We start from the raw sequence: 13,038 nt of genomic DNA on the forward strand, positions 1-13,038 counted from the left end.
CTCTTGTTTCAGTAATTGGCATGGAGAAAGTATTTAACGCCAGGAGAAACAGGAGCCTGCAAGAGAGAGAAGGACTACTGGCTGTTTCCCCACTCCTGGATGTCTGTCTGCTGCTGGAGTGAAGTCTGACGTTACGTTGATTGTTTTGTGCCTGTCTGCACATTGTTTTGTTACATTATTATTTTGGTGCTAATAAACAGCCAGTAGTCACCTGCCGACCCTGTCCTCTTCCCTCCTTACTTCCGAACTTTGTTACACTGGTGCCGAAACCCGGGAGGGAAGATGGATGCCGCCGCCATGCCCGAGTCCTCCGCCGCGCCATTTGCAGAGCTTATTACATCCCTCGTGGTCATGCAACATGATCAACACCAGGCCCTGCTGGACTTACATCAAGGCGGTTCCAGGCCGTCCTCCAAGCCCAGCAGGAAGACCGCGAGAGGTTCCGGAGCTGGATGGACCGGGAGGTTCGGCCGGAAGCCACGGATCAACATGCTGTGCCCATCCATATTCCACTCAACAAAATGGGGCCTGAGGACGACCCTCGATCTCTTTGAGACCTCGGCCGAGATCTCTGAATGGCCGCGGGACCAGTGGCCGATGCGCCTGGTCCCCTTGCTCTCCGGGGAGTCCCAGGTCGCGGCGCAGCAGCTTTCGGTGCGGAGCCTCCTGGACTACAACGACCTCAAGAGGGCCATCATCCGTCCGGCCGGCCCTTCGTGATGGCCCAACAGCTCCGGGACTCCTGCCGCAAATGGTTGCTGGCCGACGGAAGTGACGTGGAGGAAATCATCGACCGAGTGGTACTGGAGCAGTTTATCACTCGGCTTCCGAGGAGAACGGCCGAGTGGGTCCAGTGCCACCGCCCCACGTCGCTGGAGTCGGCTATCCAACTCGCGGAGGATCAGGGGTCGGCGAACCCCTGCCATCAGCCTCTCTCTCTCCCTCTTTTCCATCTCCTTCTCTCTCTCGCCCTGTCCCTTTACCTAGGTCTCGTCCACCCGGGGGCGGGGCGGGAATGGTCATATTCCACATTCAACTCCTAGAGTCCTGCCCAGGGGGGCGGGACTGGCACCAGCCGGGGTGGACACGGCTCCTGTGTCTCCGCTCTCTCCACACCAGCCGTCTGATCCACTCTCTGCCACTGGAGCGGCGGGGAGGTCTGGGCCGGCCTGCTGGCGTTGCGGGGACCCGGGCCATTTCGTGGACAGGTGTCCTGTAATGGAGGTGGGAACTATGGTCCAGGTCCCGGATGCCCCGCAGGCTGCCCCCGGTCAAGCTGGGTGGTACCAAATGACTGTGAGTATCGAGGGGGGTACCTATCAGTCATTGGTGGATTCAGGATGTAACCAAACCTCGATCCATCAAAATCTGATACAATCCGGGGCATTGGATAATAGCCACGTGGTTAAGGTGCGGTGTGTGCACGGGGATGTGGTAGAGTATCCTATTGTGCCAGTCATTATTCAATTCAGGGGTCAAAAGCATAGTGTTGAGGTGGCAGTTAACCTGCACCTCCAGCATCCATTAATTTTGGGAACGAATTGGCCAGCGTTTACAGAATTATTAGGGGCTTTATGTACGGATGCTTCTTGGGGTAAAAATGCACCGGAGGGGAGCGTGAGACTGAATCGGGACCTCTGAGTACTGCCTTGGGGGAACAGAGCGAAATCGAGAGATTTATTCTCTCGGATCGCGATGATTTTCCCCTGGAGCAGTCTCAAAACGAGACGCTGAAACGTGCGTTTGAACAGGTCAGTACCATCGACGGTCAGCCTCTCCATCCTGGACAACCGCTTACCTATCCATATTTTGCAACTATAAAAAATAGATTGTATCGAGTGACCCAAGACGCTCAGACAAAAGAGGATACAACCCAGTTGTTAGTTCCTAGGAGCCGCAGGGAAATGCTTTTTCAAGCGGCTCATTCTAATCCAATGGCTGGTCATTTAGGACAGGTAACGACACTAAATCGCAAAGGGTTATTGGCAGATTCCCTTGTCTCCATTATCCCGAGAAAAAACAGCTTTCACGATGCCGTTTGGATTATACCAATTTGCTACACTTCCATTCGGGCTGTTCGGGGCACCGGCTACCTTTCAGCGGCTGATGGACAGGGTTTTATGGCCCCATGCTGCATATGCGGCTGCCTATCTAGATGATATCATCATATTTAGTAATGACTGGCAGCGGCATATGCAGCATTTGAGGGCGGTCTTGAAGTTGCTGAAGGGAGCCGGGCTCATGGCCAACCTGAAGAAGTGTGCAATTAGGCACGTGGAAGTAAAGTATCTGGACTTCCATTTGGGGCATGGACAGGTGCGTCCCCAAATTGATAAGACGGCAGCAGTTGCGACCTGTCCATGCCCTAAGACCAAAAAGGAGGTGAGACAGTTCTTGGGGCTGGCGGGATATTATAGAAGGTTTGTGCCTAATTATTCGGACCTCACCTTGACTGATCTTACTAAAAAGGAGGCACCAGATACGGTCCAGTGGACGGAGCTGTGTCAGCAGGCCTTTACCCAAGTAAAGGCTGCTCTGTGTGGCGGGCCGTTGCTTCACTCTCCTGATTTCTCACTCCCTTTTTTGTTGCAGACTGACGCGTCGGACAGGGGGCTGGGTGCTGTTCTGTCCCAGGAGATAGAGGGTGAGGAACGCCCGGTGCTGTACATTAGTCGCAAGCTCTCTAAGAGAGAGACTAAGTACAGCACCGTGGAGAAGGAGTGTTTGGCCATCAGGTGGGCTGTCCTCACCCTCCGCTATTATCTTCTGGGATGGGAATTCACCCTCTGTTCAGACCATGCCCCTCTGCAGTGGCTCCACCGCATGAAGGATACCAACGCGTGGATCACCCGTTGGTATCTAGCTTTACAGCCTTTTAAATTCAAGGTGGTCCACAGGCCGGGTGTTCAGATGGCTGTGGCCGATTTCCTCTCCAGAACTGTGGGGGGGGGCTGAATCGGGCGGTGGGGGTATGTGGCAGGGGGGGCGTGGTTCAGCAGCGATGAATGCAGCGGGAGAGAGAGGGAGGAAACGCGCGGTGTCTGAGTGGATTAGACGCAAATATTAAACACCTGTCTCTTGTTTCAGTAATTGCCGTGGAGAGAGTATTTAACGCCAGGAGAAACAGGAGCCTGCGAGAGAGAGAAGGACTACTGGCTGTTTCCCCACTCCTGGATGTCTGTCTGCTGCTGGAGTGAAGTCTGACGTTACGTTGATTGTTTTGTGCCTGTCTGCACATTGTTTTGTTACATTATTTTTTTGGTGCTAATAAACAGCCAGTAGTCACCTGCCGACCCTGTCCTCTTCCCTTCTTACTTCCGAACTTTGTTACAATCTTGTCTCCACATTTTATGAATGCACCTATCATGTTGGCTGCACTGCCATCAGATCGAGATGACATACGGTTGAAATAGTGAAATGCGCAGAGGTGTTGCACTTTCTAAACAGAGACTGGCACACTGGGTGACGCAGGTCATTCTACATGCATATGAATCTGCAGGAAGGTCTGTTCCCTCATGTATTCATTGTCACTCTACACGTGCCTTGGCAACATCTTGGGCAGTGTTCAAAGGGGTGTCGCTCTCTGAAATTTGTGCAGCAGCAACTTGGGCTTCATCATGTACATTGTCACGTTTTTACAGATTGAATGTGACTCCCTTGCCAGCGGTATGTGCTGCAATGCTTTTTGCCTGCCCGGATGCTTTTCAGGGGGATTCCTCATGACTGCATAGGTATTCGTCTTCCACTAGTGCTTTCAGCACTGCCTCTGGCAGTCTGGAGCGAAAGGAAATAGAACGCTGGTTACAGGTGTAACTGTGGTTCTATGACTAAGTGGAAAACCGCCAGAGTCTCTGGTCACTCTGTATTGCAAGAATGATCTAAGAGATCGAGGTGACGTGTTAAGAGGTTATTATAGTTCAGTGCACGTCATGAGTCACGAGGTGACAACTTTGTCATTTGATTCTCGATCAAGCGTGAGTGTGAGAAAGCCTTATGGCAAGGCAGAAGGACACAGGATTTCCAACCAGAAAAAGTTTTATTTTATCTAAAAAAAAAAATGAAAAATACAAAAATAAATCAACTTAACAAATAACTAAGGTCAGAAAAAAAACTTTAACTCAATCTATAGGATTAACAAAAGAGAACTGAACAAAACAAAACTGACCCTGTAACTGAGACAAAACCAGGTATTTAAGACAAACGGTGAGCTCACTTAAACAAGACAGGGGAAACATACAAATCAAAATTTTATAAATCAACAAATAAATTCACAATTCGTTAATTGAAGTAAATATAATACCAAATGAAACCAAAATAATAAAAAAAAAACAAAGAATATTAACAGCAAACACAAGAAGAAAAATCAAAACCAAATTTCATTCCCGTCACCCCCCCATGACGTAGCTTCTAATTGGTATCAGCAAGCGGCACCCTCAGGCCGTAAATCTGTACTGCTGAGCGCGCCTCAGCCTTTTGCCAGTCAAGACCGCTGCAACGGATGGACGCACACCCCGCCGTCATGCATCCAAATGCCATCCCGGGAACTTAAACTCAAAGAAACAAGTATGAGAATAGCACAACACAAGCCAGTAAGTGTGCACTCCAAACTAACGAACGAAGTACTAAAGTAAATAAAGCATTACAAATATGATCAAATCAAATCTGTGTAGCGTCCTCATTACATGTAACAAACCCTGAATCTATATTATAAACTTAAAGAGTAAATACAAAACAAAGAAAAAAAACTTGAATGTGTTAATAAATGTATACAGATGTGTGAGGGAAATATATGCGTCATGAATGAAGTGAATGCGTACTGTGTTGTGAATGTATATTGCGGAGTTACCCTTCTCAATGTGCGGCCGAAAATTCAGCCATCACACACCCCCTCCCTTCAGGAATCTCGTTGATACAACGGGATAAGTAGTCAGCAGTCACATTAGACTTGCCAGGAACATGCTGAACTGTAAACCGGAAAGGCTGCATAGCCAGATACCACCGGGTGATCCTCCCATTGGCATCTTTCATCCTTTCCAACCACTGGAGAGCCTTGTGATCCGTCTCCAATTTGAACTCCCTACCCAATAGGTAATATCTCAAGGAGTCCAGGGCCCATTTAACCGCTAAACATTCTTTCTCGACTGTAGAATAGCGAACTTCACGTGGGAAAAGTTTGCGGCTGATGAAAGCCACTGGCCGTCGCTCACCTGGAGACCCCTGCAGAAGCACAGCTCCTATGCCCCTCTCAGAAGCATCCGTCTGGACAATAAATTCTTGGGCAAAATCTGGACTGTACAGCACAGCATTTCTCTTTAAGGCAGTCTGGATATCCCGGAAGGTGGCCATTCTTTCCTCAGACCACTGACACTGATTTGGGCATCGGACTCCAACCATATCTGTTAACGGGGCAGCCCTACTGGAGAAATTGGGAATAAAGCGATTGTAAAATCCTGCCATTCCTAGAAAGGATCGGAGTTGCTTACGTGTCTGCGGTATGGGAGCTTCCTCTAAAGCTTGAACCTTTTTGACTTGAGGTCGCACTACCCCTCCGCCAATGACAAAGCCCAGATATTCTGTCCCCTTCCTGGCTACAGCACACTTAGCAGGGTTTACTGTGAGGCCTGCTTGTTGTAGACACTGCAGAACCTCTTCAAGATGTTCAACATGTTCTTCCCAGCTATTACTATAAATGACAATGTCATCTAAATAAGCTGCAGCAAAGGGTAAACCATGTAATACCTGATCAATAAGTCTCTGAAAGGTGGCTGGTGCCCCGTGCAGGCCAAAGGGTAAAACCCGGAAATGGAATAACCCCCATGGTGTCCTGAATGCTGTTAAATGCCGGGCCTGTGGGGTTAATTACATTTACATTTTACATTTTATGCATTTGGCAGACGCTTTTATCCAAAGCGACTTACATTGCATTATACTACACATTTGTATCTGAGTATGTGCAATCCCTGGGATCGAACCCATGACCTTGGCATTGCTAGTGCCATGCTCTAACCACTGAGCTACAGGAAAGCCATATGGTTAATGGTATCTGCCAGTACCCTTTGCACAGATCGATGGTCGTCAGGTATTTTGCTTTGCCCAGACGATCAATCAAGGCATCTATACGGGGAGTAGGATATGAGTAAAATTGTGATACAGAATTCAAGTACCGGAAGTCAATACAAAATCGGATACTTCCATCCTTTTTTGGTACTAGGACGACCGGATGACACCACTCGCTTTTGGAGGGTTCAATAATTCCTAGTCGCAGCATCAAGTCCACCTCCTCTTGTAGAACTTCTTGAAGTCTCTCAGGTATTCTGTAACTCAAGCGTCTCACAGCTGCATCAGGTTTCAACACTATATCATGCTGTATCAAAGATGTTAAACCAGGATACTCAGAGAATATTTCAGGATTACATAGAGCTCTCACCTGGGACTGCTGATCTTCAGGCAGATGCTCCAGTTTGATACCCCCAGTCACTGGTTGAGGCAAGTATGGGTCCTCCCATTCATCTTCCTCCTTCACATGACGAATCATCATAACTTGTGCCCTTTGTTCAGGACGGGATATCCACTCTTTTAAAAGGTTTACATGAAGTATCCGACTGGCACGATCTTGTCCTGAAGTAGCCACTTCATACGTGGTGGGGCCTAGTTTGTTCTTGACCTCAAAAGGGCCCTGCCACTTGGCCAACAGTTTGTTCTCCTGGCTCGGCAGCATCACCAGCACTTTTTCTCCAACGTCAAAGCCTCTTTCACGGGCCGATTGGTCATACCGTGACTTTTGGTGCCTCTGGGCCTCTCTCAGGTGAGTTTGAGCCAATGCCCTCATCTTCTCCAGACGTTCCCTCATTTGCAAAACAAAAGACACAATGTTAGCAGGTTCACGCTTACCACAATCTCCTTCCCAGACTTCTTTTAATAGTGTCAGAGGGCCCCGAACTTCATGACCATATAGCAGTTCAAATGGGGAAAACCCAGTAGAAGCCTGGGGTACTTCTCTATAAGCAAAGAGAAGATATGGAAGCCACTGATCCCAATCCCGGCCAGTCTCATCGACAAATTTACTAAGCATTTGTTTTAACGTCTGATTAAAGCGTTCTGTGAGCCCATCCGTTTGAGGATGGTAGGGAGTCGTACGCAAGCTTTTTATCCCCAGCAGCTGGTAGACCTGTTTCAGGAGGCTTGACATAAAATTAGTCCCTTGATCAGTGAGAATTTCAGCAGGTAATCCGACTCTGGAAAATAACTGCACCAAACAAGTTGCAACATATTTGGCTTTGATAGACTTTAAAGGGAATACTTCTGGGTACCGTGTAGCATAGTCTGTGATCACCAGTAAAAACCGGTTACCCGCACGACTGTTCTCCACTGGGCCAACAATATCCATGCCCAGCCTTTCGAAGGGTGTACTAATCACAGGAAGGGGTTGTAGGGGCACTTTTGAGGGACGCTTGATGGATACCTTTTGACAATCAGGGCAGCTCTTACAGTACTGGGCAACATCCGCTTCTAGGCCAGGCCAGTAAAAATGTTTTTTAATTCGTGCTGTGGTTTTCTTCTTCCCTAGGTGGCCAGCCCAAGGAATTGAATGGCTCAAGTGAAGGACAACCTCCCTAGCATTCTGCGGGACCAGCAGCTGTTTTGCTGAGCCAACCTGGCGATAGAGTATGCCCTGTTCAAATAAATAATGCTCACCCTTCCCATTGAGTCCCTCTCCAGCCTTTTCCTGGTTTGCTTTCTCCATGCATGCCGCTAGACTGGAATCTTTTTGTTGCAATTCAATGATGTTGGTAGGCAGCTGGACCTGTGGAGTTAGATTGCATACACCCTCGATAGGAAAATGAGAAGAATTGTATTCAAACTTTGCTTGTCTCCTTTGACGTCTAGATTTTTTTGGTTTTGTGGCACCCATCTCTAAGTCTACATCATAAAACGGCAAGGTCGACAGAGTCTGTATTGGTTCCTCTGGCCGCTTTGCCATGGCTCTGGTTAATACCATATTGCAGTGTTGTGAGGGCTGAACTAGATCTAGGAGAATGACAGGATAAGGAAGGTTATCGGTTACCCCTACCTCTAACAGATAGGTTTGGCCTTCTACCCCAATATACAAGTCTGCAGTAGGCACCATTCTTTCCTCTCCATGAATGCAGCAGAGGGGTAACTTATTAAAGGGCCTAACTAAAGATGGAGCCACAAACTTCCTGTTCACCAAGGTCTGATCACTCCCAGTATCAATTAGGGCCTTCAATTCTTTACCGTTTACGGTCACTGTCATTGTCTGGAGCAGTACACTTGGCTTGCTCACCTTCGCTGTCTCACTTCTAGGAACATAACATAAGTTAGTGAGTTTAGCGGCATTTTGTGGGCAGGCTGGCCTTGTGTGGCCCTCTTGTCCGCACTGGAAACAAATGACTGGACCTCGTAAGATTTTATGCGGTTTAATCTCTGGGGAATCTCCCTTGGGAGACTTACCCGGTCCAGCCACCAGTTTCTGATGGGACTGGGGAGGCTGTAGTCGTCGGATCTCACCACCAGCTCTCCGGCCCCAAGGCTGATTCTTCCTCCTCGCAGCCACAAAGACATCCGCCAATGATGCAGCTTCCGCTGCCGTTCTAGGATCTCGTTCCCGGACCCAGACCTGGAGTTCAGGAGAGAGCATGCAAAGATACTGTTCTAAAATTATTATCTCACCCACCTCCTCAACAGTTTTCTCCCTGGGTCTGATCCACTTGCAATAGAGTTCCTTAAGTCTTACGTATAGTTCCTTTGGACTCTCAGAGGGACGGACATCTAAGGAACGAAACCTCTGTCCTGTAGGTCTCTGCACTGATATCGTATTTCATAAGGATAGCTGCCTTTACCTTATCATACTCTACACAATCATCCAGGTCCATATTGACATAGGCAGCCCTTGCTTTGCCCGTTAATAATGGAATGAAATTCCAATTATTGAAAAGTCCAATCAGTTTTGGGCCAACGGCAAGCTATGGCAATCCGCTCAAAAGTTATCAAAAAGTGCTCGATATCATCAGAGTCTGTTAGCTTTTCTAGTCGAGGTTCACGATGCCATCCTGAATTATCACTAGTGAGGTCAGGATCTCTTATGTGGGAGGTACACTGGGGAAGAGAAGGTCGGGACTCAAAGTCTACATTTCCACTCCGCCCATCCAAAGAATCCACGTCAGTAGGACGTGGCTCAGAAGTAGGTGAGGTGCGAGCCTGAACTTCCATCTGTAGCAAACTAAATTGATGTTGTAGAGCTTTGAATCGTCGCTCCTGTTCTCCATACTCCTGCTTCCTTGCTGCCTCTCGAGCATCCATTCTTACCATGTGGGCTCGAAGCAGGCTAGTTAAATCAGTTAATGTTGGTTCCTGACTTATAATTTCCTCAGCCCCATCACCTGCTTCTTCCTCCAACGGCCTCTCCTCTTCATGCTCAGCTGGAGCTAACTTAAGGGCTCCTTTCTTTGGCTGTCGACTCATGGCTTCTCAGAAAGTATAATTAATCAGGAGAAGTGGGGAAACCCCTGTGCCCTCTACTGAAGCATCCCACCGCTGCCACCATATGTGAGAAAGCCTTATGGCAAGGCAGAAGGACACAGGATTTCCAACCAGAAAAAGTTTTATTTTATCCAAAAAAAATGAAAAATACAAAAATAAATCAACTTAACAAATAACTAAGGTCAGAAAAAAAACTTTAACTCAATCTATAGGATTAACAAAAGAGAACTGAACAAAACAAAACTGACCCTGTAACTGAGACAAAACCAGGTATTTAAGACAAACGGTGAGCTCACTTAAACAAGACAGGGGAAACATACAAATCAACATTTTATAAATCAACAAATAAATTCACAATTCGTTAATTGAAGTAAATACAATACCAAATGAAACCAAAATAATAAAAAAAACAAAGAATATTAACAGCAAACACAAGAAGAAAAATCAAAACCAAATTTCATTCCCGTCACCCCCCCATGACGTAGCTTCTAATTGGTATCAGCAAGCGGCACCCTCAGGCCGTAAATCTGTACTGCTGAGCGCGCCTCAGCCTTTTGCCAGTCAAGACCGCTGCAACGGATGGACGCACACCCCGCCGTCATGCATCCAAATGCCATCCCGGGAACTTAAACTCAAAGAAACAAGTATGAGAATAGCACAACGCAAGCCAGTAAGTGTGCACTCCAAACTAATGAACGAAGTACTAAAGTAAATAAAGCATTACAAATATGATCAAATCAAATCTGTGTAGCGTCCTCATTACATGTAACAAACCCTGAATCTATATTATAAACTTAAAGAGTAAATACAAAACAAAGAAAAAAAACTTGAATGTGTTAATAAATGTATACAGATGTGTGAGGGAAATATATGCGTCATGAATGAAGTGAATGCGTACTGTGTTGTGAATGTATATTGCGGAGTTACCCTTCTCAATGTGTGGCCGAAAATTCAGCCATCACAGTGAGCGTGAGGAGTTTTCCACTAGTGCTTTCAGCACTGTCTCTGGCGGTCTTCCACTCAGTCATAGAACCACAGTTACACCTGTAACCAGCGTTTTAACATTGCACATCCTCATTTTACATATTGCCAACTGTACTAACAAGTTTTTGCTGAATGGACTTTTCAGACTATTAGTGTAAGAATGAAACTGTCTTCTTCACTCCAGTTGATGCATTTCCATCACCATTTGGCATTTTTTTCCAATCAAATGCTGAAACTTCTGTTTATACAATGCAGTGATTCTGTGACTAACCAAAGCATGTGAATATGAGGCAGTTGATTTGGTGTCTCTCTGTTAACATCCTTTAAAGGTTCGGACACATTTACCGTTTTAGCTTTGTGGGTGAAAACCAGTCATTCCAATAGGAATCAGCGTGATCACTTTTGTGTGAGGGGGAAATGTTCCCCATGTAGATTCTGCTCATTTTCAATGGCTCATTGCATCATCAGTCACTTAAACGAGTCACTCTGACCAACAGAAAGCTCCTTGGTTTGAAAGGGACTTCTGTGTGAGCTATGCTTTATACATCTCTTGCATATGAGCAGTTCTGTATGGAATTAGAATTTGATGATGAATGAGTAAGGATCATAAATTGCTTGAAGAACGCGGATGATAATTGATTCTGGAGGTCTGTAAACCTCAACTGGAAGATCTCCTATGGAATAGTTTCTGGAAAAGTTTTCAGAATAGCTTCTGGAATCATTTCCAAAATGTTCTTCAAAATAGTCTCTGAATAATTTTCATACAACACCTCATCTGAATCTCGTCTGTCAATGATGACAGAATTTTCATTTTTGGGTGAACTACCCCTTTAATAGTACAATTGCAAAAACAACCTGCTGGATTCTATGAATCAGAGTAAAAAAATAAAAATACAAAAAAACTAAAATATGAGTGTTTTTAGTGAAAAAAACAAAACAAAAAAACATTGACTATGCTGTTAAACCTTGCTATAAAAAATGGCCAAATTCCAACAGTAACAAACCATTTTCCATTAAAGGTGCCATCGAATGTTTTTTTTAACAAGGTCTAATGTGAGTCTAAGGTGTCCCCTGAATGTATCTGTGAAGTTTCAGCTTAAAATACCAAAATAATCTCAAATAACCTCAAAATAATAGATTTTTTTAAATTAATTTTTAACTGCCTATTTTGGGGCATAATTAGAAATGCGCCGATTCAGGCTGCGGCCCCTTTACTTGCTCACGCTCTCCGCCCCCTCCCGAGCTCTCGACACTATCACTACATAAACAAAGTTCACACAGCCAATATAACCCTCAAAATGGATCTTTACAAAGTGTTCATCATGCATGCTGCATGCATACATCGGATTATGTGAGTATGGTTTTTATTTGGATGTTTACATTTGATTCTGAATGAGTTTGATAGTGCTCCGTGACTAACGGCTAATGCTACACTGTTGGAGAGATTTATAAAGAATTAAGTTGTGTTTATGAATTATACAGACTGCAAGTGTTTAAAAATGAAAAAAGCGATGGCTCTTGTCTCCGTGAATACAGTAAGAAATGATGGTAACTTTAACCACATTTAACAGTACATTAATAGCAATATGCTAACAAAACATTTAGAAAGACAGTTTACAAATATCACTAAAAATATCATGATATCATGGATCATGTCAGTTATTATTGCTCCATCTGCCATTTTTCGCTATTGTCCTTGCTTGCTTACCTAGTCTGACGATTCAGCTGTGCACAGATTCAGACGTTAAAGGTGCCCTCGAATGAAAAATTTAATTTATCTTGGCATAGTTGAATAGAAAGAGTTCCAGTACATGGAAATGACATACAGTGAGTCTCAAACTCCATTGTTTCCTCCTTCTTATATAAATCTCATTTGTTTAAAAGACCTCTGAAGAACAGCCGAATCTCAACATAACACCGACTGTTACGTAACAGTCAGGGTGTACGCCCCCAATATTTGCATATGCCAGCCCATGTTTCCAACATTATGAAAGGGATTAGACAAGGACAGGCAGTAACGTCTGGATCTGCACAGGTGAATCAACAGACTAGGTAAGCAAGCAAGAACAATAGCGAAAAATGGCAGATGGAGCAATAATAACTGACATGATCCATGATTACATGATATTTTTTGTGATATTCGTAAATTGTCTTTTTTAAATGTTTCGTTAGCATGTTGCTAATGTACTGTTAAATGTGGTTAAAGTTACCATCGTTTCTTACTGTAATCACGGAGACAAGAGCTGTCGCTATTTTCATTTTTAAACACTTGCAGACTGTATAATTCATAAACACAACTTCATTCTTTATAAATCTCTCCAACAGTGTAGCATTAGCCGTTAGCCACAGAGCACAGCCACAAATTCATTCAAAATCAAATGTAAACAATATAACAGTATACAATACTCACATAATCCGACGCATGCATGCCGCATGCATGACGAACACTTTGTAAAGATCCATTTGAGCTGTGTAAACTTTGTTTATGCACTGTTCAAGGCAAGCGCGAGCTCTGTGGACGCGGAGCAGGAGAATTAAAGGGCCAGTAGCCCT

Source organism: Chanodichthys erythropterus, chromosome 22 (genome assembly GCF_024489055.1).
Source record: "Chanodichthys erythropterus isolate Z2021 chromosome 22, ASM2448905v1, whole genome shotgun sequence".
Classification (NCBI taxonomy): Eukaryota; Metazoa; Chordata; class Actinopteri; order Cypriniformes; family Xenocyprididae; genus Chanodichthys; species Chanodichthys erythropterus.